Here is a 6,587-nt window from a genome sequence, read left to right on the forward strand (position 1 = left end):
TATTCTATCTTTGACTTTGCTTTTTTTGTTTCCTGGGTCTACTTTGTATCAAATTTTATCCATGATAATTTGAATCTTTCAAATCTTCTTCTTTTGATTTATCTCCCCCTTTTTTTGGTTTTTTCTTGTTAAAATTTTCAACCAAATTTTAAAGAATGTGAAATTAAATTTAAAGTTAAGATTGAATATTTTCTAAGAGGTAACTTTACTATCATTGAATCATTCAAAAAAATATAAGGAAATATGAATAACAAGATCTAACAAAATATTGAGGAAAAAAAACAAGATCTAACAAAATAAAGGATTGATTTAGTCATTTCTTAATCTCTAAAGGAATAAGAATCAATTATTAGAACAATTTTCTTTTGTTTTTGTATGTATTACGACATGTTGATTAATTTAACAACAATCTTGGCCAAACTTTTGAAATTTGTAGGATGTAATCTACAGACCACTATTAATTCTTTTAATCAATACAACGAAGTTAAGATGAAAGATGGAAATCAATTATCAAGAAAAGTTGTGAAGACAATAGATATTACACTTCAATTCTTAAGGACAAGTTGTAAATTTTTTAAATTATCAAGGCATTAGCCTCTTACCGAACAAAATAAGATGTTTTAAAAAATGTAGAAAGTATATATAACAACAAACACACATTTTTTTTAAAACTCCTTCAAATTATAAACAAAATTATACCTTTCTATTGCCACATTAATAAACAATAAAAGAAAGTCAACAACATCCAACATCATCCAAATTAAAGAAATTAAAATATAATGTAATTTTGTAATATATTTAATGAGTTTTAACACGATAACTAGCAAATACTTGCACTACCCAATTACAACGAGGCCTACTCAATAATAGAACTTATGTTGAAGATGATTGGTATTGCCTAAAATTATTGCAATGTCATGTATTTATTCAAAACATAATATTTTCCTTTAAACTATCATAATTGTTATTTATAAGTATTTTAGGGAGATGATTAGAGGAAAGGGTTTACGAGTGGTCCATTTTCCAATTCACCTCTTCATCTATAACTCATAGTTACTATCTTTCAAAAACTTAGTATATGATTTAACTACTAAAGTATTTCAAATGTATTAAAATTAAAATATCTATGTACTTAATAATTTAATTAAATAAATTGTGCAATTTGATAATTATAGTAGAGAATGTGTGTTAGATGAATAGAAAAGGGATGTTAATGATCATACTTTGACATTTTATTACATAATTAAGTCTCTCACATTCGTCATAACTATTGAGAAAGTGAAACAATAAATTTGAGAGCTATTAAGAAGCTTAGAATGCCTGAAATTAAGATAGACAACTACTTATCTTTTTCCTAATCTATTGAATTTATTGTATATGAAACCTATAAACAAGCATCTAAATGGCATCATACCTCAACTTGTCCAATCTTGCTTCTCTAATTAAGTTGCGAGTAGCAAATCCTATTCACTTTCTTTAATAGATTATTGAAGTTTATATCACGGTTACTAGACCAAAAAGGGACTTTTTATTCCCACTTGCAGTGATTTCACAAGAAATAATTTGACTATTTCAATACGAGAGGCTTTGGCTCTCCTCTTCCATCTTACCGATCTACAAGTTGAAATATATGCATATGGGTATTTCAAGTTTGTAAATAATTACATTCTATCTTATAAGATGGATACATATTGTACCTTTTGAAGTATGCTATATTATTCAAATTATGTAGAGTATTTTGAGAAGTGTTCTTTATGAGATATAGTTATTTAATACACAGTTATAAGATGGATAGATAATGTACCTTCTAAAGTATGCTATATTACTCAAATTATGTAGAGTATTTTGAGAAATGTTTTTTATGAGATATAGGAATTTAATAGACAGTTAAATGGATCGATGCCAAGTGGTCTATAAGCAACATGGAGAACTTCATCTCAGACAAGTTCTTTTCTGCAAGATAAATCAATCATTAGTAATTTTATTGTGGGTATGATAAGTTCCAATGTTTGATATTTGTGTCTAATTTTGCAGTGTTGAGGCAATGGAAAACCTTTTTGAAACAAACATTTGTAAGGATAGGGGATGATAGAAGTGAATTGGGTTTATATCTAGAAGTGAATTGGGTTTCAATAGTGGTTCACTCAGCTTTCATCAATGAATATACTAATGGTGAATCATTTATATATCAATAGTTGATCATTTTTAAGCTTCTTCTTATTTTTGTCTTTTTTGATCTATGAGTAGCTCATTTGAACTGGTGATTTATGAACCACTATTGTGAACATAATGGTAGAGATTTGTGAACCACCATTTTGATTTGACAGAGATCTAGGGTTTGATGGGGCCCTGACAATTGTTTGAAATCTTACAAATGTATGATGGGGTCTCGACAATTGAAGTCCATTTTGATTAAAGCCGAATCTTATAACTTCTCCACGAAAGACTTACATTCATTAGAACAGGGTTGGTGTCATGTCCCCAATTTTTGGTGACAGTTCGATTTAATTAATTTAATTAATGGTTGTCCAAGGACGACTAATTAGTTATTTTAATTAAATAAATAATATTAAAAGATAACTTTATATTTAATAAAGTGACTTGGAAAATATTTAATAAAGTCACTTGAGGGATAAGATCAAAAAAGTTCTAGAAGTCTCTGGAGAGGATGGAGGGAAAAGAATAAATAGGCACCCCGGGGCTCCATTCGAATCAAGCAGTTGATTATTTCTCTTTGTATTTTCAGGTTGTGATTCAATCACAGGTGCATTGTGAAACCTAGGGTTTCTACAATTGTCACAGTTGGCCATTGAGAACGATAACTCTCAATTGGTTCGCAATTTTGAGGGTGTGAAATATCATCCGAATTATTGCAGATTGGAGGTGACATTCCGTCATTTCATCAGGCGATTATTTGTGGCTTAAGGCCAATGTGTGGTTCTTGCAGGATTTGATTCAGATTATCAGGTTAATAGCGGAATTGAAGATTCAAGGGCAGAATTGAGGAATTGTAGAGTTTTTGCATTGAAGACGAGTTTCAATTATTCAGTGGACTTTTAAAGGGGTTGAAGGTCTGGCCGGGAGTTGAGAAACCTAGGATTAAGAACTGATGAAACGGCAGGCTTGAATAACCAGAGTTTCATGAGTATCAGTGAGCCTTGTCATTAACATCGCAGGCGGGAGGCTAGAGGTTTCCTTAACAAAAATTGTGAGTCACGGGTTGTTGAGCAGCTATAGTAGAGGGTCGGTACTGGCTGTTTTACATCACAGCAGGAGCATTTTAAAAAAAAAACGGCTACCACAGAGATTTTGGAGCAATTATCATAATCAGCGGATCAAAATTGCGACCCCGGTTGGAGATCACAAGCAAACCCCGAAACGCGTCCAGTTGGCATCGTGCGAGTTTGAAGAAATCGTGTTCATCTGCGGCATTCCAGAACATAATATGTAACCGGCCATCAACATGGGTAACGAAAGACGTAGGTGACTAGGCGATGAGGGTTAACGCATGCTCATAGACGGATCCAGTATTGGGATACGAAACCATCCGCAATTAACACATAACCGCAGGACGGATCCATAGCTCTGTTATGTTTCGCAAGAGCATACAGGTTCCAACGTTTTAGTTGATCATGTGACAAAGACATGAGATATAGCCGGGCCACGCACTTTAGGCATATCGTGGATGCAGTCTTATACATAGCGGGAGATGATCTATCATCAAATCGCCTTGGAGAGCTGTCGTTTCGGGTCAGTTGATTGCTGAAGCTGATCATCTTATATTATCAACTGAGGGCATTGCATACTGAATGCAATTGGCTATAAGGGCATTCTTCTTGGTTGGCTGTGGAGACTTTCTTCTCAGACTGTGATCTCCTAGGTTTCGCTGCCAGAAGCTAAAGGGGATTGATAGAGACGTGGTCTGCTGCAAACTTGGAATCAGGTTCTTGTATTTGAAATTGTAATTTGTGGTGCATTTAATAAAGAAATTAGAGTTGTCGATTGAAGTTTTAGATAATAGAATGATGATCCCTTATTGCAAATTGGCCATCAAGAACAATTTATTGCAGCCTGATTCACTTAATCTCAGTATTCAGCATATCCGTTGTGGTTTGCCTATTTACATTTAAAACAACAAACTTGCACAAAGCAGTACTTTCTTTCGGGTTGAGTTTGTTTGCCAAGTAATAGGTGTTTGTCAAAGTTTAACGGGTGGTCAGAGCTCGATTGCTAACTGTTTAACGGAATGCCTAATCATTGAAGTTTTTAGTATTCTGGTGTTTAAGAGGCAAATATCCTGTCGGGGATATCTCAGTGGTATCAGAGCTGAAGTATAAAGAGTTTTTTTTTTGGTGCTGGAGAAAGCAATAACCTGTCAGGGTTATTTCAGTTGGATTATCAGGAGGTCTAAGCCAGGCTAAAATTGAAGAACAAATTATGATCTTTTGCTAGCTCTTAAATCTTGCTGAGTGTCTGATCCTAGGGTGTTGAATAATACCAAAAATATAAAAGAAACAACAGAACAATACAAGTTCAGTCTCCAGATAGAGTGAAGCTTGTAAGTTAAAACCAGTGTTTAGTAACTTGGTGCAAGAAGAATGCTCATGCAGTGCATGAAAGAAACTCTGTATTGTTGCAGCTTTAAATGTTTCTTTTACTACCCCGAAGCCATTTTCCGATCATCGTCTCTGTTTATAACCACGCGAGTGCAAATTCCAAAGCCAGAGACAAAACCGCTGGATCTTATACAATGTCCTCTAAAAATCACTTCACAAGATATAGCCGCATTCAGCATTTTAAGGCTGGGCTGTAGAAAAATCCAAGTGTAGAAGCGCTTTTAACAATGTCGGAGTTGTTACATAGAAACGTAATTTGAGTGCTGTGGTGTAAATCAGCGGAAGATGTTTATTTATCCCACACTTAGCACGAAACTATTTATACACAAGTTTAAAAAAGGAGAGTTTGAGCATGTTGGATGTCGGGCTCAGTAGCGTGGGCTTGTAACCCAAGTGGGGACGCACAAGGTAGAGGAACAGGTGGGATTTGGCCGGAAGGAGGGAGAGATGCGTGGCATACGATTTGTGGCGTGCCCTGCTCCAAGTAGAGAGTTGCTGTCAGGCTATCCTTCGAATGAGGGATGCGTTCTGTCTAGCAGCGTAAGGCGGATGGGACCGCGTGAGGCTGGTTTCACAGAGCAACGATTACCTCCCGCTCCCTGCAGTGGAAGGACTACTTGCCGCTTGTCCCTCTCTCCCGCTCATCCTCCCGGCCTGCCCATCTTTGAACCCCGACCTTTTGGCCTTAAAACTTCATTTTTTCTAATATAGCACAGCAAAAGAAAAGAAATAGAAAAGAAAAGATTCAAGATAGTAATAGATTGTTTTATTCCTTAAATCTATATGCATTTTATAACAATATAGAGTTTGAATAGTAATTACTAAGGGTATTTTCTTCTAAGTTGTTTCAACTTATGACTTAAAATTATATTTCTATCCATCCTATTTGTAAACATCGTCTTCAGAAAAATAGTAAAACACTCTATCTTCACAAGTTATGCTAATAACAACCCTTTGGGAGTCTTATTCTAATGTATCCTATCTTATTCAAAACTTTCCTAAGTGAGTCTTACCGATGGCTTTATTGGCCATCAACAAGACAATAAAAACTCTTTGCCGCTTGTGAATGTTTTGACGATGAAACCTATCGATATGTGTCATGTCGACTAAGGGATTCCACACTCCTTCATTCCACTCATCTTTATGGACTTCTCAAATGGGGCCATCTTTGGGAAACATAAAAAGTTTAACAAATAAATTATGTTGTACATTAGCTCTAAACTATTAATTTTTCCTTCAAGTTGTGGGTCCTACTAAGTTACTAGAGTTCTATCAAATGTTCTTCAGAATGGTAGGAGTTGGGCAAATATGCAAATCAAATCCACGGAGCCCAAGAATGCATGCATGTAGAAAACCTATCACGGAGAAGAAAAAGACAAGAAGAGGCAAGGGTTTGATTTGAAAAACATGCAAATTGTATATTCAAATGAAGAAGAGATAATAATTACAATGAGATCAATCCTTATAAAAGGAGATCAAAACCCAAAAAGGTTAACCTAATAAGTTACAAAGGGTAATCTAAAGGTGAAAGCTATTTTTAAATAATTATTAAATAAAGAAAGCTAAAATACGCATAAAGCGAAATCTTAAGAAGGGAGAAAAGGTAATTTAATAAATTAAATTAAATTATCTTTTTTTCTCTAACATGAACCTACCATTATAGTGCAACAAAGACATAGCTTGTTGGGACCATCTTAATATAACTAAAATTTGAAATCATTTTAATATGGTTCAAGTTTTAAATTAGCTTTAAGTTTAACTTATCAATTTTGTCTTCAAGTGATAGGTCTTACTAACAACATGAGATGGTAAAAAACAATGCCACATGGATTGGGTACTACCAATATCCTATTTCATTAGAAATAAATACAAAATAATTGATTTAGGTGAAGAACAATAACTGAAATTCAAAACTATAGTGTAGGATTTTCTTAATGCTATTGGTTCACATAATGGTCCATAGTGGCAGGT

At 34.2% G+C, this 6,587-nt stretch overlaps 1 non-coding gene across 1 annotated transcript; it reads left to right on the top strand.

Annotated features, from left to right (window-relative positions):
- Nucleotides 1-4,977: 4,977 nt before the first annotated feature.
- On the top strand, nt 4,978-5,296 carry LOC149539697 (signal recognition particle RNA). Its single transcript, XR_016356619.1, has one exon.
- Nucleotides 5,297-6,587: the final 1,291 nt, after the last annotated feature.

The sequence above is a fragment of the Cupressus sempervirens genome, chromosome 9 (genome assembly GCF_028749045.1).
Source record: "Cupressus sempervirens isolate cs-2001-9-10 chromosome 9, ASM2874904v1, whole genome shotgun sequence".
Lineage (NCBI taxonomy): Eukaryota > Viridiplantae > Streptophyta > Pinopsida > Cupressales > Cupressaceae > Cupressus > Cupressus sempervirens.